At 37.3% G+C, this 23,764-nt stretch overlaps 1 protein-coding gene across 1 annotated transcript in view; it reads left to right on the top strand.

Moving 5' to 3' along the window:
- Positions 1 to 23,764, top strand: part of EPHA6 (EPH receptor A6) — an 860,810-nt gene that overhangs the window by 796,921 nt on the left and 40,125 nt on the right.

The raw sequence follows: 23,764 nt of genomic DNA, 5'->3' as shown, positions 1-23,764 counted from the left end.
CTAAACTGTTGTCTGTGTCTCTGTTTGTCTTGTTCATTTGTTGGTGTCAGTTTTATATCCCACATATGAAAGAAATCATATGGTTCTCGACTTTTTCTGTCCGACTTATTTTGCTTAGCATGATAATCACAGGATTTATAAATGTTGTCACAAATGGCAGTATTCATTTTTTCTTATGGCCGAGTAATATTCCGTTGTATATATGTACCACAGCTTCTTTATCCAATCTTCTATCGAAGGATACTTTGGTTGTGTCCATGTCTTGGCCACTGTGAATAATGCTGCAATGAACATAGGGGTACATGTATCTTTACAAGTAAATGTTTTCAGGATTTTGGGGTAGATACCCAGAAAAAGGATTGCTGGATTGTATGGTAATTCTCTTCTTAATTTTTTGAGGACCTCCATACTGCTTTCCATAGTGGCTGAACCAATTTACATTCTTACCAGCAGTGTGTGAGGGTTCTTTTTTCCCCACAACCTCTCCAACACTTGTTACTAGTTGTCTTATTGATGATAGCCATTCTAACAGGTGTGTAATGATACCTCATTGGGGTTTTGATTTGCATTTTCCTAATAGCTAGTGAAGGGGAGCATCTTTTCATGTCTGTTGGCCATTTGTGTGTCTTCTTGGGAGAAGTGTCTGTTCAAGTCCTCTGCCTATTTTTTTAATTGGATTGTTTGATTTTGTTCTTGTTGTTGAGTTCTATTTCTTTATATATTTTGGATATTAGCCCCTTATCAGAGGCATTGATTACTAATCCCTACCTTCAAGCTTTTCCAGCCCTGAATTCAATGCAAGTGTCTTGTATTCCCCCAAACTCCAATAGCAAACAAAACCTTTCGTTTTCCTATCAAGGTCCCTCACTGTCGCATCCAGTGCAACACGGGCAGTGAGAGAACAAGGGGCGGCAAAGGGTTAAGAAAGAAACAGAAGTCAAGAGATTTATGCCCTAGGGGCCAAGGATCTCACAGCCTCAAAGAACTGAGAGCCCTGAATCGGGCCATCTTGTGGCTTTTATTGATGCACACACAAGGGAGTAACATTGTTTTCTCCACGGTCTGTGAATTTCATACATTATACTAGGAAACTGATTCAAATCAATCACCCTTGCATGCAAGCAGCCGGAACCTGAAAGTCCCAGAATGTATGTACCTCCCCAAGGGACAAAACCTTTATGTTGAAGCTTATTGATAATAATGGAAGGAGAATTGATCTTATCACATCATTGAATCTCTTCCCAAGCAGGTTGTGGGAAGGAATATAGCCACAGAGGCAGAAGCTCTCCTTAGCCGGGGCAAAGTGGGGGTCTGTGCCCACCTCTATCAACCCCGTGAGTTCTCCTGATGGCCCCTATGTGACTGTGTCTGGCTTAGGTTGTTCCTTCCTTGAGGAATCTTACCCGTCATTGACTAACCAGCCATCCTTTGGGGCCAAACAGGGAGACATAAGGTGTAAGCACAAAGGTGAAGCAAAGTCCCTGAAAGGATCAGTCTCGCAGACTCTTGTTTCTTTAGGGGTAGGCACGAGGGGACAGACGGGTAGGCTGCTGCGTGACAACACCTCACTAGACTAGTCATGAGGGGTGCCACAACTACATTCTCCGAAAATGATTATTTCCATCCCAAACTCTTCTGCCTCTGTGATTTGGGTACTGAGCAACTGGTCGCAAAACCTGTGCTTTTGTTTCTTTGTTTGTAAATCTCCATTTCAAGCCTTGGAATAATGTAGGACAGATTTGTAAGGTAGGATATGTACTATGTATTATTTTTTTATCCTTGGCATTTTTGCGCCTCAGCTAAAAATTAAAACAGGAGGAGCTCTACTTTAATATCCTTTTACAAAAATAAAGTCTATTTTTTGTCATCAAAAAGACAATGATACGAGATTGTATGACTTCTAAGAATGAGTGGCTAAGTCTCTTCATCAGTAGTAAAAGCCTTAAAAGATAAATGTGTTCCAGACCTCAAGAAATGTTTCAGGGTCATGAAAGGAGTTTTTGCTTCAGCTGATTTATGTGTGCAATTTCAACAGGGCAGCCTGTTCTAGAGTGCTTCCAGGGATCCACTGGTTAGATCATGATGAAGTTGGTATCAACCTGTCAGTGTGCAATTTGGCTTGGAAGTATGTTATCAGTTTCCAGAGAATCTAACATATTTGACTGATCCAATGGGACATTGGCACTCCGTGTCTCAGCAATCATGGTGTCAGGCTATCCCACACTTCGGGGTCCTGCCAGGGCTGCCAGCCATCCTCCCCAAACTGCTTCCATTTAAAACTTTCCAAGAACACGTCCAAAATTGGTTGAATGAGTGTACTCACCTCATTGGGTCTGGTCGTAGTTTTATTTGCATGTTAAATGAAGTAAATTATTTATGAAGTTTTAAGATAAAATCAAAGCATAAAAAATAGCCTATGTATATTAGTTTTATTCATCTATTTAATAACAGATACAGTCATTGTCTTAAAAAGGAAAAAATAGTAGTGACAAGCAAGCAGCATCACAACCTAATTCTTGACATAGTCTTTTTTGTTTTGTTTTGATTTTTGGTTTTTCGTTTTTTGTACAACTGTGAGTTGCTGCTTATGACATCCCTATTCCTTGTGGGAAATTTACCTGAACTTGCCTTTTGCCTCCAGAAGTTGAAAGAGGAAATTCTAATGCTTAAAAAGGTGAAAAAATAAATTTCAGTATAACCATAGAATGAAGTTAATATATAAAGCTCTTTCCATTTATAGAATATTTACAATATTCTATATTCTAAAAAAATTCATAGTACTTTATTGAATTTTGACAAAGGGAGAGCAGTATTATATAATGGAAAAACCAATGGTTTGAAGGCAGAGGCCTACACCCAAGCCTTAGATCTGGCAGTTTTGCTGGCCGTGTTGCTCTGGACAATGTTCCTGCCTTTTCTGAACTTCCTGCCTTTTCCTGCCATGTTCCTGCCTTTTCTGATTTTCATTTTCTTTGTCTCAAAATGGTGGCAACTGTTTTTAATTAACCATAAGTAAACTGAGTACACGATCTGTGCCTTACCTATCTTTATGTCCACAGGTCCTAGCCCAGTATCTGGCAAAAAATGTTTCATGATGAGTAAATAGTCTGTGAGGAATTATTATCTTCCATTTACAGGCAAGCAGAGTGAGGCTCAAGAAGTTTCAGGGACGTTGTGTTACACAGCCAGTAAAGAAAATACCATGGTAGGTTGTGAGAATGCTATAGGATCAAATTCTGGAATTCTGACATCTGTGGAGTCCAAAAATAAAACATGATAGTCATGATAGAAGAGAACATGATAGAAGAGAAGGTGTATATAGACAAGTAGGTTTCAGGGTGTTCCACTGAAGAACTAATTTACACCCCCTCACTCCCTGCATGTAGTTACAATTAACAACAAATACTATGATGCTGTCCTTCTTGGTGGTGATAAAAAATATACATATAATATGTATATTACAATTGCCCCTCTTGGTCGAGATAAAGAATATGCAACAGTTATAGCACATTGTTTCCCTTTTAGAAATGACAGAAATTGTTCTCATTAGTACTGTGTTTCCCCAAAAATAAGACTTAGCCGGACAATCAGCTCTGATGCGTCTTTTGGAGCAAAAATTCATATAAGACCTGGTCTTATTTTACTATAATATAAGATCGGGTCTTATATAATATAATGTAATATAAGATTGGGTTTTATATTAATTTTTGCTCCAAAAGATGTATTAGAGCTGATTGTCTAGCTAGGTCTTATTTTTGGGGAAACATGGTATCATCTGCACAGTGTTTAGAACAGAGACTAAAGAGGAAAAGAAATAATACTAGTTATTATTCTTAAATGAGTACAGCACTATTGTGAGAATTTTAGATGCACTCTTTAATCCACAAAACAGCCTTATAAGTTATTATCATTATCTTTACTTTGTAGATGAGAAAACTGAGGTATGAAGAAGTAAGGAAATTTGCCGAAAGACACAAAGTCCCTAAGTAGCAGAGGTAGGATTCAAATCTAGGCAGTGTGACCAGAGGGCCTGAGCTCTCCGGGAGGTTCCTCTAAACTTTACTACCTAGGATAGTAAATAAAGACATATAGGACACACAGAAGGGAAACTGATATGCAATTTCCAAATCTAACAAAGAAGTTAAAACTTAACAAGAGCACAAGACCTGGAAGTAATAATTGTGTCTCACAGAAACATGAAGGAATGTGTAGAAAACATCCAAAAATTGATTCCTTTTTGCTGCTATTTCCCTTATGCCACAATTTTCTATAACATGTTCAGGTAAGCATTTAAGTAAATATATTTTGTCTGAACTTGCGTATGCCTAGAGTAAATACTCTGAATTTTCAAGGGATCGCAGAAATATTGATTCTATGGCAACTTTCTTAGCCCAGGTTCCCTAGAAAACAGAGCTTCAGAAAAGAGTTTAAAACGATGAGGCTTTATTTGGGAGGTACAGAACTAGGGCAACTAGAATGAGAGAAAGTGAAAGTGAGGCTAGGAAGAATGTGAGGTAACACCGTGATATATTACCATGCTTGCTACTTCTTCACACGGACCATAAAAAGCCACAGCAATTAAGAGACAGGTCCACTAACCATGCAGAACTTCTCCAAATGGTTGTGCAGAGAAATCATGCTTTGAAATCATTCATAGGAAGAAGAAGGAGTTTCTGTGCAACTCCTTCCAGTCTCCTGTTTCCCACTGGCCAATGTTTGCCATATTGTTAGTTAATTCCCCAGTGATTCCAAGTTGAGTGAACTGGCACCTTCAGTGACCACACGAGATGCCAGGTCTCACATTCTTCAGCGTGGGGTATCATGTAAGTCCAGAGGTGGTAGAAGTCACAAATTCTGAGCCTACATCTGATGGGCCTGAATGAATGGACATGGACTTGGCATTCCCAAAACAAGTGCCGGTCAGCTCTCAGAGATGGCATCATGATCCAAGAGGCAGTTGAGGCTGTTAGAAGCTGACATATTCCCTAATATTTGTGTAACTTTTAGGGAATCAACTTCTTCAGCTCAGCTGAACAGAATATCAGTTGTGAAAGCCACTAAGAAAGAACTGTTTTCTTTAAGGTATGACAACCTCTAGGGTGTGGGGTGTCAAAAACCAAATTCGGCACACTGAATAAAAAGAGCAGAAAGATGCGTTTTATTACAAGGATTTCACCCTGCAAGCTGGGAAACTCAAGACTGTGCAGGAATGAGTTCCAAGTTGCTTACAGACTAAGGGATTTTTATGGGATAAATACAGATTTTATTTGGTTTTCTCAGCTGATTGATTGCCTGCCGATCTTCCTTCTTATGTAGATCAGAGTAGCTAAGTCAAGGGAACAAGAAGGTCCACACATAGCACAAACAGACATGGCATTTGGGGATTGGCTGGTGTCCTCTGCTGATTTCTGAGAAGAGCTGTAAATTCCTGTTAAGTTAGGTTAAGTTTTCTTTATGCACCTGTGTTGACCATCTCCATTTTGTCCCTGACATAAGTGACTCCATTTTAGTTTGGTTCTACAAGGGTATAGAGAGAGGAAAAAGAAAATACACACATACACACACACAATACACATATATAATATATGTATATTATATATGTATATAATTTCCTTCAATATCACAAAGCATTCAGCCCTGCGTATTATAATCCAAGTACACCAATTGATTTTCAGGAATATAATTCTGAAAAAATATGGGTTTTCAGAGACAGCATTCCACTGGTGGTAGACCAGGGCAGACCAGCCCTGCAGGGAAAAGAGGAGAAAAGGCATTAAGGAGTAGAATGTTAGGAAACCTCACACAGGTCATACCACAGGCCAAAGGCTGAGGCAGGTGCGTTGTATCAGGGTAAAGAAAAGGGTTTCGCTGTTGGTGGGCAGAGAGTAGTATCTAGAGCATCTGGCAGCAGGTAATGAGTAGTAGTCCAAAAAGCCAAACAATCTGTGCTAGACATAGTTTATGCATTTTAGGAACGAGAATTCTAGTATCACTTTAATGATAACATCTACATACTAGATAAGGGGTAGGACAAGCATCCAGGTATGAGAACTAGACAGGGATTGATCTCAAAAAAAAAAATAAGCAGGAACTATTGGACAAGGAGGACAGTCACAGGCTGATTCATTGTTGAGTCTTACAGCTTTAGGGGCTCCCTGGCTAGATAATAGTGGCCCCAGAGCCTAAGAGAGAGAGCTTAGTATGGCAGTGATGGCTTAGTATTCCTTCCTGGGGAGGTCAAAGGTCTGTGGGGACAGGAAGTCAGATTAAAGAGCCAGACAAACCATTTAACATTACTAACTTTTCTGAATTACAGTACATTGACAGTTAACTATATTCTTTCAGCAAAAATTTATTTAGCACTTACTATATCTGATATTTAATACATATTTCAGACTAGCAAAAAACATAAAAATTCTATAATTTGTTGTGGATTTGACAGTCTACTTTAACATATTTCTACTTTAACATTTTTCTCACAATCATGGTTACACCTTATATATATGTAATCTATAATATATATAATTTCTTTTGTTTAACTAAATTTAATATTACTATTTGAATTTGTCCAATGATGATTACCTACCTTCTTGACTATTACACAGTATAATTTATACTTATTTAACATTCACCTTCACTTGTAATCCCTTCCTTTTTCCTTTCTAGCCCCCACCAAGTATAATGCAATCAAGTCCTTAAATCACGGTGCTAGAAATAATGTATGGAGATACCTAGCCATTTTGCTAAGTTTATAAACTGAGTGTCAAGTTGAAAATGATGTCAGATATCTGCACTCCTAATTCAGTGTTCTAAGGTAGCCCTTCTGATAACTGGCAAGAGCATCCTGCTCTCACAGCCCGACCCTCACACTCCAATTAGACATAAAAACAGGTCTGAATCTTTTTCACTCAGCTGTACTGTCAAGGATAGTATAACTTGACTGTCATCTAAAGCTCTTTAAATCAGCCTGCCAAGAAAATATGATTGTAATACAGATTTTAGCATTCAGAAATATTCACTCCCCTTTCACTTACACCGATTTTGAGGGTCAAAGCCATGCATTTTTATCAGATATTTTATCATCTTTCAACCTTTGTGAAGATCAATGTATTAAAATAGAGGAAGAACTTTTCTCATTTAATGCTGAAGTGATTTGGTAAAAGGGAAATACTAATGAGGATTTCTATTACTTATTGAAAATTCCCATTGGACAAAATGAGAAAGTTTTATTTTTAAAAAATGGATATAATGTTTAAATTCTATAACACTTTTGAAAACTAAGCATCTGGTCAAAGTAGTTTAAGCATTTAGAAAAGGGATGAAAGTGTGGAATCTTGAATTTTCTTAGAAACATGATGCTTCCAATAGGAGTTGCAGCGTGTTTCAGCAAAAATTAAACCATGAGAACCCTGATTTATAAATACAAGCAAAGAAAGAAACTTTTAGGAGATTTTTCCATTTATTTTTAACGTAACATAGTTCGTATTATAAAACCTAATGATGAATTTTTAGCATTTTTTTTCTGTCATATAATGGTTACAGCAAGCTAAATGCTATTTACCTTATCACTATTATCCTAAGTTTTATACTTTTAGGAGGTGGCATACAAATCACTTTGGCTTTAATTCCTATGGGTCGATTGTGTCACGTTTTTTTACAGGTTTGATTGTGAACTCCATCGTTTGAGAGAGTGAACTATTAATATAGCTAGGACTTTATCTTCAGACAAACAAACAAACAAAAATCCTAAATAAAGAAACCCAGGTTTAATACAGCTGGGCTCTCATCCCCATTTTATCATCAACAGCATGAGCACTGACTGTACTAAATGTAAGATGTCTCTTTCTCCTTAAATTATGAAAGTTAACCTTTCCTTTTTAAGAGCTACTTGGGAGTGGGAGAGTGGGATCATCTTAGGGCTCAGGAAAGTGAAAGATTGACAGCACCGGCAGAAGTCAGGCAGAAAGCAGTGGGCCCGGGGGAAACATTGCTGATAGCCATGCTAATGCACTGCAATGCTGACATGAAACTACCTCTAGATTCCAGAAAGAAACTATTTGGTAAGAGCCTGTCAATAATGTAATGCCTGGCCAAATGGTTCTGGTTGTGGACTGCTAGCAAATGTCTGTGCAAGACTAATTGGAGATGACCAAGCTCATGTTTCAAATGATAAATAAGAGCATAGCCTTCCTCAAATGAAAGAAGTTTTCCTGCAAATTAGGATTTTTTTTTTTTTTAGTTACTCATTAGGTTTACTATTTCAAGTACTTTTTTACAAGTAGATATTGTTTTTCTTCCTGAATTCTCAGGGCTCTGCTTTAAGTTCAGTTTTGTTTACCGAAAGATATGAGAACAAGTTTAATGCTGGAAAAGATGTTTACTTAGAGCCATAATATGACATGCATACTGAATATATAACAACATGCACATCACAGAGAGATTTCCAGCCAGCACTGGCTTTAAAATCACCAGTGAACTAAAAAACAGTATAAAAATCAGAATGAGGATCACCAGTGAACTAAAAAACAGTATAAAAATCAGAATGAGGGTATAGATGAAAACCACCATGTCAAAAACACAATCAAATAAATTATCTCCTTTTGTGCTTAAATAGTGGGTAAAGCTGTGGTAACCCTAACTGCTGTTTTTGATGCCTTGTATTTCTTCAGCAACTTCATCTTGGCTTTATTTCTCTGGAGTATGACATTGAGCCCATGTGAAAACCTTTTCCCTGAGCAAATTTGTTGTCATGGGAGGAAAAACAAGGAAAAATTGATTCTATAGAATTTCATAAATGACAACGCTGAAAAACAACCATTTTGAGTGAATGTTCTTTCTTCTTCCCAGTACACATGTATCTACATGAGAAAGCAAAGCAAAACAACACAAAAAGTTGGACACTTGTCCTCCTTCCTCATCAGGTAAACTGCTTAAACTATAAATTTTATACGGACTGAGTCACACAAAAACCATCATGGAGTAAATGGGAAAGGTAAAAGGTAGATTGATTTTTAAACATGGCGATATTAATTTTAAATATTATAAGAAATCTTTCTAGACTAATCAGCAGGTCCGTAGAGGATTTGCTCTAATACATAAATTTAAAGTGTATGTAAATGATGCTTCTGTAGTGTATGATGGTCCTTTAGAAGAGAATTTTTCAAAGTTAGTTTTTGAATATTCCTCTCTCCACTTTGTTTACATGGTTTATTTGGACACTCCATTTAAATATGTTAAGCAGAATAAATGTCATTCCATTCTTCTCTGGAATATGGCAAATATCTAACCAGAGGAATTGAAATAGATGGCTTTAATGTATAAAAGTTTGATGTCATATGTGACTGTTAGAGAATTATTAAATCATGTTACCAAGTTCCTACACATGGCAAGATTTTTCTGCTTCTACTCTTCCCTCTATTTTTCCCCTACTCCCCATCAGCAAGCAATAATGCAGCCAAAGTGATCTAAAAAATAAAACAAAACAAAACCTCTAATTTTATCACCCCTTTGCTTAAAGCATTTCAGTGACCTTCCATTGCCACAAGAAACGGTCCAAATTCTTTACATGCCTTAGGAAGCATTTCCTGGTCTGTGAAGCCCTTCCTGACCTCTACCCTGCTCACTTTTCTAGCCTCTGTCTTTCCCCACTCCCCCATCTCACACTGTACTTCTGATTGCACTCAAGTTCTCTCAGTACCTCTAAATGTTATGCTCTCTTTCGTACTGGCTCTTCTCTTACCAGGACCAATCCCTGATCTCCTCCTCTCCTCACCTCTTTTATTCATCTAATTCCAGTCTTCCATAAGGTCCAAGCCTAGATATCATTTTCTCTTGGAAGCCTTCCCAGACTCTCCCATCTCATGGCACCTACACACTTCAGAGCATCCTTTATTATGTGTCAGTATCACCCTTTCATGACCTTATGCTACATCTGCAACATTCCTTTAATGAATATTGAGTACCTATTATGTTCAGACTCATTTCTAAGCTCTGAGAAAATTGCAAGGAACCAAGCAAACAAAGTTCCTGCCTCAGAGAACTTATATTCTGCACACAAGTGAATATTTGTTGGCGAGAACAGAGTAAAAGAAAACAGGACAGTAAGAACAATAGAAAAAGAACAGATCGAGAAGATTACAGAGTGAAATAAGAAAGAGTCAGAAGACATACAAGGTGAAAATGGAAAGGGCTCGTAGAAATCCAGGTTGATCTCTTAGAAGACCCCAACCCATGACATGATCGGCCCTCTTTTATTTAAAACTTTGCCGTTCGGTTATGATACTATTTGAAGATGATAGATAGCATTCCCTGCTTCATTCTAGCTGCAGCCAAGTACATGGGAGTCTGTCATGTTATGCCATTCAGCCTTCCAATGATGTCCCCCAGAGCCATCTGCTGTCCACAGTGAGCAAGGCTTCAGCACTCAAGTGATGCACTGAAACCTAAGCAAAATGATCTAGAGGCTATTTTCAAAGCATTGCTTTCCCCAAATTTATTCCCAGGGAAAATCTGCTATAAAACAGTGAATATGTTATGCAAGTAAAATTAGACCTTTCAACCTGCTGGGAATGATGCATGATTGCACACGCTTATTGCCGGTGAGTCTGCCAGAATTAAAAGTAATTTTATTGTTTTATTAGACATTTTGTGCACAAGGTCAAAAGAGAGGGTTAGGGTCCCTGTCATCCTTTTATACTTAAAAAGTAAAAAGACTTATTTACACCACTTTTTTATCGCATAATGCAGACCTTTAAGCCACAACAAAATCAGGGTGAAAACAAAGAAATCAAAACAAATTGTATATAATGCAACATACAAACAGAGTGACAGATGCATCCCACATCATTAAATTCTATTTTCTCCAAGCACATTTCAACTTGCTGTGACATTGTGACGTCCTGTTGCCTACCATCCTCGATGTCTAATCAAGCCTTTAGTGACACGGCTATTGCTGATGTCTCCCCCTTCACGGCCGCTGGTTTCCTCCATGGACTCTAATCAGCAGCAGTTTTAGGCAACGTGCAATTCCCTAGACACACGATGCTGTTCACCCCTCTTGACTTTGAACTGACCCTTCTCTCCAAAGGGATGTCCCAGCCTCTTTGTCTTACTAGTTAAACTCCTACTTTTCTTTTAAACTCTACCTAAAACATAACCTCAATTGTGATGCTTCTCCCCATAACCATCCAAAGAGCTGGTCCTTCTTTTTTGCCACCAAATGAATCTGGTACAGACTTCCGTTAGAGCACTTACCCTCTGTGATGTCATTATTTGTTTACGTTGATGTGTCTCCCACTGTAACGTGATCTCCCTGAGGATGAGGAGGGTGACTTTATGATTCAAGTACCAGGCATATGAGATGTGTTTAAAAAAATATTTGATTGGGGAAAAAAAGTGAATGAATGAAGGACCCTTTCTTGTTTTCCTTATGATTAACCAAGATCATAATGGTGACTAAGAAGGAACTAAAAAGCAAAATTTGAATTCCACTTATACACCATCGTTCTGAGACTGTGCTATTCACTTTACATCATTTGCTTAATTCATCTCATCCAGTCATCCCTTCAGCAAATAATTATCAAATTCCTATTATAATCATAGCACCATGCTAACTACTGGAAAGTAGATTGCAAAGAAGAATAAAAGACCTCCAAGATTTTTATTTCCTTACTGGGAAGACAGTACATCCGCATTTTAAAAAGCCAAATAGTTGTGCGTAGAGGGTATATGCTGCTAAGTGCCAAATAAGTGAGGCAGACAATGGGCGTTAGAGGCAGGCATAAGAGGAGTGATCACATTAGTCATGAGCAAAATAGGAGTTAAGGGAAGAGTTGACAAGACAGTATTCCATGTTGGAATCATGGAATGATCTTCTCAGCTAAGACCCTGAGGCTATAATTGTCCTCCATACTTTAACCAGTTTGTCCCAACATTAAAACTTATTCAAAAATACTAGCATTTTAATAATTTTCTCAGCCAAAGTCTAATTTTAAAATAGATTAATTCATATTAAACACTTTTTGGCATTTCAAGCTCCAGGTACTTCCAGGCTTTTCTCAAGTTCCTACCCACTTTGGCTGTGAGCCCCTGTACCCCATCTTTCCCATAGTAATGCTTCCTCAGACTTTCAGAAGACTGTGCCCCCTCCTCTGTTGAGTGTTTATCAGTCTGAGTAGCTGGATCCAAACAGACTGCCTGTAAGGATGTCATATCATCTTGTCTCTCCTCCTCGGGTTACACTCAAAGCTAGCCTTTCTGACAATGGGTAATTTGAGGTCACAGTTCCATTCGGAACTGATGTATCACAACACTACATGCGACAGCCACAAGAGAAGACCTGCTTCTCAGATACATTCAATCAAAGCACTGTGGATCTGTCAGGAAGAGTCTGATTTAATGTATAAAGTGCCTGTGGGCATAACAATGATGCAGAAAGCAACTGAGCTCAGCACTAACCCTTTCTGTCTATATTTCCTTAGGCAGAAGTGGAATTTGTTTCTTCTTCTGTTTTAACTTACTAGGGTATTATGTGTATTAACACATCATAGACTATGGAACCCTCCCATGAACTGCAAAATCACACAGTCCACACCCCTCAATTTTCGGAGAATCTGTAACTTGCCCATGGTCGCACAATGAATCAGCAAAAAGAGGGATTAGAAGCCAGATGTTTGGCTCTAAAGTCTCTTTGTCTATCCACATTGCATATACTCTCTCTAAAGTTAGCACCCTTGGGTTTATGAGAATCACCCCATGTATGCCCCAAATTCCTATCTACATATTTTCTCTATCCTTTTTGAATATTTGTTTTCAAACAGTCCTTGCAAATAATACTAGTATAAATATAGACATACCTCATTTTATGCAGTCTCTTTTCCTAATGACAGGATCTGAATTTTTACCCCAAATAAATAGCATCTACTTATGGATGGAAATAAATGATAGAAGTATCACTGCTTTTTATTAGTATTGTTCTCACAGGGCAACCTGATAAGAAACCAAAGTATTCACTCTTTAGTGATTCACATCAATTCGAGGCCATTCAGATAAAAATGCTTTGTAAACATTCAAATGTTATATACATGAACTGTATCATTTTACATGTTACATTAGCATTTAATGTATTAAATATCTCCATATGAATGACCCAAAATAATGAATCCTTCACTCTCTTTTTTTTTATTTATGTGGTACAGTTTTTTAAACTATTATTTCTGTACTAATTTTCATAGGTTTTTGCCATAAAAACTATAGATGATAAGCTTTAAAAAACTTCATTAAAATACACTGGGGAGGGCATAGAGGGGTAATTAGTCTTCCATAGAACTAGACTAAAAAGAAAAGAGAGACAGAGAATAACTGAAGAGAGATGATATAGGGAAGAGTGGTACTGTTCAAAGAAAATGAGAATTCTATTTTTTAACTCTTAGTGTCAGCTATCTCCTTGAGACTTTACCATACAGTATATTTGTAAAACCAAACTGAATGATAGGTTGTTTTCAAAAAATTGTCTGTATCGTCAGTGGTGTTTAAGTAGCTACACCCAGATACAATGGCAGTCCTCATAATAATGTGTGTGTCTACTTCTCACACATTACAGTAACATTGTGTCCTGCTTTATCTACCCTATTGGATAGAGTAGAAAATCTAATTTAACAGATGTCCCCCCAAATAGTGTTATTCACTTAATGATGTATCATCTATGTTCTCGATGAGATTGAGTACTGAGAAAAGACAACAATGAATTATTTTCAGGAGCAATTAAGGAGGAAGCAGGTGAAGAGGATTCTAATTCTTGAGGCTTTGAATAGCACTATAAGCTCTGTTTTATTACAGGAACAAAAACTTAGTATTCAGTGAGCTGTTTATACTTTTCTTTTCTGTTCAATAAATGTATAACATATGTTTATCCAGCTAATTGCCACTCAGATCAAGATATGCACCATTCCCAGTCCCTTGGGTAGAACACTTTTTTTGTCTCTCATATAGATTGATATTATTTATTTATTTATTTATTTATTTAACATTCAGTATTATTTTATATTAATTTCAGGTGTACACCATATTAATTAGACATTTATATAATTTAAGAAGTTATCTCACCCTAATAAATTTTTTAAATAAATAAATAAATAAATAATTAAAAAATAATAAATAAAAAATAAAGAAGTTATCCCCAGATCAGTCTAGTACCCACCTGTCACTATACATAATTATTACCATCTGTATTCCCTATGCTTTACTTTACATCCTCATGACTACTTTGTAACTACCAATTTGTACTTCTTAATCCCTTCACCTTTTCACCTTGCCCCCTGATGCCCTCCCTTCTATCACTCCAATAAATCTAGTACCCATCTGACATCATAAATAGATATTACAATATTATTGACTATATTCTTTATGCTATACCCAACATCGCATGCCTCCTATGTAACAACAAATTTGTACTTGTTAATCCCTTCCCCTTTTTCACCTACCCCAGAATCCCCTCCCATCTGGCAACCATCAAAATGTTCTCTGTATCTATGAGTTTGTTGCTGTTTCATTTGTTTATTTTGTTCTATATATTCCATAAGTAAAACCATATGACATTTTTCTTTTTCTGTCTGATTTACTAAACTCAACACAATAGTCTCCTGGTCTATCAATGTTGCAAATGGCAAGATTTCATTCTTCTTTTACATGTGAGTAATATTCCATTATATATATGTACCACCTCCTTTTTCTCCATTCATCCATTCAGAGGCACCCAGGTTGCCTTCATATCTTGGCTATTGTAAATAATGCTGCAATGAACATATGGATGCACATGTCCCTTCAAATTAGTGTTTTGAGTTTCTTCAGATAAATACCCAGAAGTGAGATTACTAGGTCCTTCTTTGTCTCTTGTTTGTCTTCTTTGTTTTAAAATCTATTTGTTGTGGTATAAGTATTGCTACTCCAGCTTTTGTTTGTTTGTTTGTCTGTTTACATTTTCATGAAACTGCTTTTTCTATCTCTTTACTTTCAATATGTGTTTTCAATCTGAAGTGAGTCTCTTGTAGGGAGCATACACATGGATAATGTTTTTTTAATCCATTCAGCCACCCTATGTCTTTTGATTAGAGCATTTAATCCATTTATATTTAACTAATTGTTGATAGAGATGTAATTATTGCCATTTTATTTATCTATTTTTTTATCTTTCTTTTTTTTTCATCTTAAATAAGTCATTCTAACATTCTTTGTAATACTGGTTTGGTGGTGATAAACTCCTTTAGCTTTTTCTTGTCTGGGAAGCTCTTTATCTATCCTTCTATTCTAAATGATAGCTTCGCTGGGTAGAGTAATCTTGGTTGTAGGTCTTCGCTTTTCATCACTTTGAATATTTATATCAATCCTTTCTGACCTGTGAGGTTTATGTTGAAAAATCAGCTGATAGTCTAATGGGAGCTCCCTTGTAGGTAATTAACTGCTTTTCTCTGGCTGCTTTTAAGATTCTTTCTTTGTCTTTAACTTTAGGCATTTTAATTATGATGTGTCTTGGTGTGGATCTGTTTGAGTTCATCTTGTTTGGGACTCTGAGCTTCCTGGGCTTGAGTGTCCATTTTTTTCTCCAAGTCAAGAGAGTTTTCCATCATTATTGCTTCAAATCGGTTTTCAATTCTTTGCTCTCTCTCTTCTCCTTCTGGTGTGATATGAATGTTGTTACACTTGATGTTGTCCCAGAGGCCTCTTAAACTGTCCTTATATTTTCAGATTCTTCTTTTCTTTTTGCTATTCTGTTTGGGTGTTTTCTGCTACCTTATCTTCTAAATCCCTAATTCTATTCTCTGCTTCATCTAATCTACTACTAATTCCCTCTAATGTAGTCTTCCTTTCAGTTATTGTAGTCTCTATTTCTGACTGTTTGTTTTTTTTTTTAATGTTGTCTGTCTCGGTTTTCATGTTTCTTAGCTCTTTGTTGAAGTTCTCCCTGAGATCATTGAGCACCCTTATAACCAGTGTTTTGAACTGCATCCTGGTAGATTGCAATGTCTACATTTTGTTCAGTTATTTTTCTGGAGCTTTGTTCTGTTCTTTTATTTGGGACATGTTTTTTTATCTCCCCATTTTGGCTGCCTCCCTGTGTTTGTTTCCTTGTATTAAGTAGGGCTGCTATGCCTCCCAGTCTTAGTAGGTGTCCTAAGGGGCCCAGTGGCACCGTCTCCCTGGTCACCAGAGCTGGGTCCTCTATTTGTGACTCTTGTGTGTGTTGTGTGTGCCCTCCTATTGTAGTTGAGCCTTGGTTGCTGTTTGCATATCAGTGAGAGGGATTGACCTTTGGTCTCATTGGTTCTGAGGACTGGCCATGACTACAGTGGAGGAGTTATTGTGCAGGGATGTACACTATGAAGCAGGATTTGCTTTAGCAGGGCTCTGGTGCCTGTCTAGTCTGCGATTTGGGTGTGTTGTCCTTGAAGGTGGCTGGGTGATGCTCTCACTGGGTCTGAAGCTGGCCACTGAGTGTGCCAGCTCTGGGGCCTTCTGGGTGAGGACCCACCACAGGCCAAGTTCAGCCACAGCCTTGCCCTGTCCAGGACCACTTGGCATAACCAAAGTGATCCATAGATGGTTGCTGCCTGCATAGTGCTTGGAGGTGCCTTGAGAGACCAAGCTGAAAACTGAGGTCAGCTGTCACTAGTGCTGGGCTTAGGGCTTCTCAGCCAGAAGTATGGGACACACTGCAGCCAGATGCTGAGTATTTGGGTCTGCAGTGTTAGCCAAGGCAGGCTATTTGTGTGGAAAAGCCACTGGAAGCAGCTTGGATGGGCCTGTAAATTGGGTGAGACAGGATCTCAGAATCACCTGGCTGAGGTGAATGAATGTTAGCCAGGTTGATGGAGACTCAGATATGGTGGTTTCCTGTGTCTCCATTCCAGGGAGGAGAGCTCAACAAAGAAACAATGGTTTCTGCCAGCTCCTCGGTCTGGGAAAAAGCTTCCCCTCTAGCCCTCATCCTGAAGCCAGATAATTCAGTTCCTCCCGTATGTCCCTGGCACCTTTCGAGCTACTGCCCCAGCACTGGAGCTCAGAGCAATTGAGTCCATCAGTGAGTAAGTCCATGTTTGGGCCTTTTAAGAGAAATGCCTGGGACTACAGCTGCCCTTGTCTCACTCAGGCAAAAGCTCTGCTGGTTTTCATAGCCAGAAGTTCTGGGGACTTCTCTCCCCTGCACCTAAACCCTGGATTGGGAAACCCTGGCTGGGACCCCTCACTCCTCCGGAGGGAACCTCTGCAGCCAAGATATCACTACCAATTTTTAATGGTCAGATGTGGGTGTGGGACTAGCCTGTTCTGTGTCTCTGCCCCTCCTACCAGTTTTGAGGTGGCTTCTTCTGTATGTCCTTAATTGTAGGCCTTGGATTCAGCTAGACTTCAAGCAATTCTCAGTAATAGTTTTTCTGTAGTTTAGTTGTAATTTTGATGTAGTTGTGAGTGTAGGTAAGCACAGTGTTTACCTACTCCACCATCTTGACCAGAAAATTGAGCTGTTTATACATTTAGAGAAGGAATAAAAATGTAGTATAGTTCCAGGTAGATACTGTAAGGAGTGGAGAATACCTTTCCATATTTAAGAATTTTTTTTAGGGAGTGGAAAACAAAGTGCATTAGCTATTCATGTTTATTTGAAGTCATTTTATAAAAAACATCATCTAAATAAATTTCAAAATTAAATAATTGTTTCATAATCAGAACAGGGATGTTGGGTTAAAGTTAGAGTGGGGGAGAGGCAACAGCAATGTCTACAGGAGCCAGGAGGATAATGTAAATAGGTCGAATATGTCTGAGGAAGACTTAGTGAGATAGTAAAGTGGAGTGGTGGGACTCTGGAGAGCCTACATTGTGTCTAAAGACATTAAGAGTCACCTTAAAAAAAAACAAAGTAGTCATGAATAACATAACTGCAGGCCTATTTCAGCCCAAGAGCAAACAGTTAGTAAGCTCTGGATTTATAAAATCAAGACCCTGAGACTTCAGTAAACACCCACACAAAAGTCCTTGGATGGGAAATGAAAACCTGGACCAAGAAACAACTGCTAGGAAATCTTTGTGTTATATAAAAGTATAAAAACTATTTGTTTCATCTGTTTGTGGCCTAAAACAATGCTACTTACCATAGATTTCTACAGTGCTTATCATCCTGTAAAAGCTGTTATTAAGAATAAATGACATATTTTTAAACTATGCCAAAAAAGGATCTTTTGCTTACAGCAAGAGTATCTTAATCTAGAATCTGTGAATTCCTTGATACTGATGCAAAATTGTGTGTGTGTGTGTGTGTGTGTGTGTGTGTGTCTACATGTGCATTTTTTGAAGGGAGAAGATTTGTAGCTTATCCAATGTGTCACAGCCCCACAAAGAGAAGAGAATCGCTCAGAAAAAGGCAGGGAATCCAGAAAGAATCATTATCAGGCAGATTCAGCTATAGGAAGAAATCTGGCTGCCAACATTCAACCATAGATAATGTTCTTTGAGGACAGAATTCTACCTGTGAAAGAATAAGATAAATGAGGTATGTCTTCAGGCACTGGTGAGACAATGGCAGGGATATAAGCATGGAACCAAACTCACTGGACCAAGGCACACAGATTTCCTCAAACTAGATGAGACAAGATCTAAATTACATGAACTGAGTTAGAGCTTGTCCATCAGCAGAATTGATTTGGTGCTTCTGGCTCCTGAAAGCCCTTCTTTGAGAAGATTACTCCTGAGTCTGGGCAGTGACTCCAGATGATGGGCTAAAAGTCAAGGAGATCTCAAAAAAGAGGCAAATTGTAAATACATTAAATTAAGAAAACAAATATCATTTTCTGAGTGTCTACCATGTTTTGGCAGCTAAGAAGTGCTTCATGTGTACTATCTCATTTAATCCACTTAATAAATGTTACCTAGAAGCCAAAATAAGAGAAGTTTCTCGACTACAAATCAATTTATTCCATCATAGTCCTGTCTTTCTTTCTTCAAGGAAGAACAGATATTATCCTCATATTTCAGAAAAGGATAAAACTTCACACAGTACCAAAATTGCCACAGATCAGTAAACCTCAATGAAAAAAGGGAGTACATGCCTCTCTGGGATGGGGGGTGGGGGGTGGGGGGATCTAGTTTTAAAAGTCTTATACAATCTAATATAGTTGCACGTTATATTATAATTTGTTGATTTGGAAATACAAACTAAAAAGAAATGCTCAGAGACAGACTTATTTCTCAAGATCGGTAATTTTCAAGAGAAAAAAAATTACCCCCCTCGGTGAGGGTTGTCTATATCACTAATGTGTGTGTGATCTTTCTGTGATTTGCCGTGACTTCCCAGGACACCATAGTAAATTAAGACAGAAGACCCCACAATGCTGATTCCTCCACCAATGTTCCCAAAACCAGACGACCTCGGCCACTGATAAGAAATTCTAATGTAAAGTGATCTTTCACTGAACACATTAATGCCTCTTTCGTCGACATCAATAAGTCTCCATATAAAGAGTTTTCTGAATAACCAATACTTCCCCATTAACAGTTAAAAAACACAAGGGGAAAAAAGTCAATGTCCTGGTTCTATACCTTTCTCAGATGTATTATTCATGGTGATGCCTTCTTTTGAAAAAAGCATTTGAGTTATTCTAACTCTTCCTTAGGATGACCACTGTGACCATTAATTACTGGCCTGGATGTAAAACAAGAGTGTGCTTGTCTCCTTTACTGTCTGTCATCAAGCTACCTGTTCACACAGTCTAAGTACCAACTCATATGGCCTATTTCCTTAACAATTTAATGGGAGCTGAGATGCTGTAGGCAAACATTAAAACATTTACCATTTTATGATCATTAATTCAAATATCCTCATTTGGCAGATCTGAAATATAAGATTCAGAGTTAAGACTTGGCCAAGGTCACACAGTGGATTATAAAAGAGTTTCATCTCACTTAGAGTTTTCAACTCATGAAGAAAAATATTGTTTAGTCAAAACTGTCATTAGAAATTCCTTAAATTAATCTTTAACCATGGTATATGTGTTTTCTGTACTATAATTCTTATAATCACTGACGTTTAGGTACTACAGAGATAGACTGGGGAAATAAGAAAAGCAAAGTCTGCAGGTAGATTGTTGTTTATTCAAACCTATTGCCTTTAAGATAACCATCAATCCAGGAATGAGAAAATACGAGATTTTTGCTGTGTGTTCTTGTATCTCAAAAGAATTTTCCATCTGGCTTCTGTATTAAACCTGTGTAACCTTCCTGTTTGTGTCTTCAACTGATTGTGTCCTCTGTTGAAGATTAGAGGGTTAGGTTCTAAAACTCGGATGTTAGTTAAATATACCTAGAATTCTACTCCTGGGGTTTAGGGCTTGCAGGTATACAAGGCTCCTGGTTCCCTCTTCAGCACTTTTTCTGCTACAACCTCACTGCATACATACTAGACAACAAGCCCTGAATATGACTTGAAAAACAGAAAAAAGTTTCGCAAACGACCTTTTCAGTGGCGATTTCGTTTGCTTACTTCCTGTTTCTCATTTGTTTCCTAAGTGATTAAACTTACTGCAGAAGGGAGGTATTAGTAAATGAGAAGTCTTTTGAGTTCCATTCAGTCATTTTGATTAGCATCTTTGGTAACTTTTTTTTTCTCATAAGCATATGGTAAAAAGAAGATGAAATGTTCCAACGATTGTAATTTCAAATCTAAAGTACTATTTGTTCCTTCCTGAAGCCAGAAAAAAAAAAATCTGGTAGCTTATGCTTTGATAAAAAATACCTTAGTACATGACCTCTGTCTATGAGTCAAGATTTGGGGCAAAAATAAGTAGATGAGATTCAGCCACAAAGTTGGTACATTCACTTAAAGATAAAAGAAGACTTAGGCTTCTGCGCTTCCTCTGAAGTAGGAAAGGGGATAGAAATCATGCAGTAATCTTAAGGACCTGTTCCCTTCTGTCTCATCTTGCACTTAGATATAAACTATATCCAGTATATATACTCCCATTAGAAAAAGAGTTTTGAATGCTTCCTTATCTCCAGCCCATATATGCTCAAAATTATTCTAATTTGTGCATACTGGCAGGTTCATGTTACCATGCATTTTTGTTAATTAGAATTGTATCTCCTGTATCAAAACTGTGCCAATTTTTCATACTTTGTTTTAAGATTTTTTTCTAGCTCACACTTTCCATTACAAGATGACACTGCAATAGAATTTGAAATAAAGATGTACTGTCTGTTTTGCAGCGTTGCTCATCTTAGAAAAAATATTTTGGGTTTTTTGTTTGTTTGTTTGTTTTTTAATAGTAGTATTATATATCAGTGTGCTAGGGCTACTATAACAAAATACTGCAGACTGGATGGCTCAAAAAACACAAATTTATTTTTCACAGTGCTGGAGGCTGGATATCCAAAATCAAGGTGTCAACTGGTTTGGCTTCTCCTGAGAGCTCTTTACTTGGCTTATATGTGGCCTCTTTCTTGCTGTGTTGTCACAAAGTCCTTTCTCTGTGCCTGCATACATCTGGTGTGTCTTCACTTTCTTATAAAGACACCAGTCATACTGGATTAGGACCCACCCTCAGGACCTCATTTAACTTTAATTACCTCTTTAGAAGCCCTATCTGTAAATGCAGGCACATTGGGGCATCAACATATGAATTTTAAGAGAACAAATTCAGTCCATAACAGATAGCAATACAATTAACCAAACATTCTGTAATACCCTGCCCTTGAGGGGAAAAAAATCCTAGGAAATAAAGTGACAAAGTAACCATTTATATGTGATCACAAATTACATGAAATACAAGTTTACATGTGAATCATTTATATGAGCTATCTATCATTTATAAGTGAACTCACATAAAATAACCCTTAACTCTGAGTGTTCTTGTTCTCTCATGAAGTGCAGACCACAACAGTTTTTTAAAACACTACTTTATGTTCTGTTGGATCATTTACAATGTTCCCATTTCTGAATTTTTTTAATGCTCTGGGTTAGGATTGCCAGATTTAGTAAATAAACATATAGCACACCCAGTTAAATTTCAATTACAGATAAACAATATTTTTAGTACAAATGTCTCATGCAATATTTGGAACATACACACAAAAAAAGTATATTTCTTTAGGGGACATACTTATACTAAAAAAGAAAGTATTTGCTATTTATCTGAAACTCAAATTTAACTGTGGGTTCCATATTTTATCTGGCTACTCTACTTTGGGTTCAAGAATGAATCTCCCCCTCTCTCTTCTTCCCCTGCCCACCTCTTAAACTAATGTCACCAACTCTGTAAATTTAATTTCCTGAACTTAATTTGGAAATTTTGCTGCCCCAAAACATAAAAACCCCTAGGTTTCAGGCTTTCTTCCATTATACTACCCTGATAGTACATGGTTATAGATACTCAGTGTTAAAACATTACGGTTAGTTTGGCCCAACTTTTCTTTCATGCTGAAGTATTCACATCTTTATATCAATGCCCCATAATATTACTATAGCATTAATAGAGATTATATGCTAATAATGTGGAGAGGAATCTCTAAACTTCTAAATTTCTGTATCTCTAAATCCTGGGCTCAGTCTACTCACATGTAAAATCAAGGAATTGAATTCAAGGTATTTTTCCCAAGGTTACTTCTAACAATTCTTAAATTCTACAATTCTTTAAAAAGAATCTTCCTCTAATGCTCTCATTTGCCTTGTGAAACTTAATTGTTCCTTTTCAGTTGAATCCCTTTTCTCTTCAAGTGAGTAGTTTTTAGATTATTAAATAAGTAGTGTTTAGATGTCTGAATTAATGGCTTCACCTTTAAAGATGTTGGGCCTAAATTCCTCAAGGGCCAAAGAATGCACCCTTTAGTTCCTTCCAACCCCGCTCGCCCTGACACCAGACTTTGCACACAGTGAGTGATCGGATGATATGATCCTAAAAGTGTTGATAATGTTGAGACAATCCCATTGTGCTGGGTTCTGACTGTCAAAACCATTTGCTGGGAACAGAAGCCAGCTCAGCGGTGTGATACCGATGTCTGGAAGTAACTCGTTGTTCTCTTCCGCCATCTAGTGGCATCAGGGTTCTCTCGTCCGCTCATCTGCTCAGAGCTGCAAAGATTTCAGATTGTAAATCGAATGGATGAATTGTTTTATTCTTGTCATTATAGTAAAAAGGGATTTATAGAATATTTAAAGAGATAAAATGTAATAAATGCTGATAAAAATAAGTCTAACACAATAGCCGACTATAGTACCTGAATAGTATAATTTAAATTCATGCAATTTAGTTTCTTTAATATGTTCAGGTATTAAATTGAACATTGAAGATCAAAAATAAAAACTAGTCTAAAGTGTTATAAAGAACGATTATCCTTCTCAGGTGCTCTTGTTTAATGTTAAAGTATTTTTTAACTTAAAATAAATGTAATCACAGCAGATGAAAAGGAGAGAAAGGGAAAGGAAAGTTCTGATAAACAGTGAATTGGTAAAGAATGCCTCGGTTCTGTGTTTAACCATTTGCCTTCAATTAAGTTAGAACTTATTATCATTATTATTTATACATGCAATACAATGTTTAATGAATTCTGAATGAATTTAGTTTTAATGTCCTATAATCTGGAACTTTCTTCAAATGGAATGATAGTGAGTTTAATTGTGTGAATCTAAAGTGAAAATAAATTTCTCTAATGAATGAAATAAAATATTTCTGAAGTGTGACTTATTTCCCATTAAAGCTGTTTCCACTGATTAACTACTATAGGAAAA

This window comes from Rhinolophus sinicus, chromosome 17 (genome assembly GCF_057876585.1).
Source record: "Rhinolophus sinicus isolate RSI-liver-muscle chromosome 17, RSI-T2T, whole genome shotgun sequence".
Classification (NCBI taxonomy): Eukaryota; Metazoa; Chordata; class Mammalia; order Chiroptera; family Rhinolophidae; genus Rhinolophus; species Rhinolophus sinicus.
This window is presented reverse-complemented; position numbering and strand designations above follow the sequence as displayed.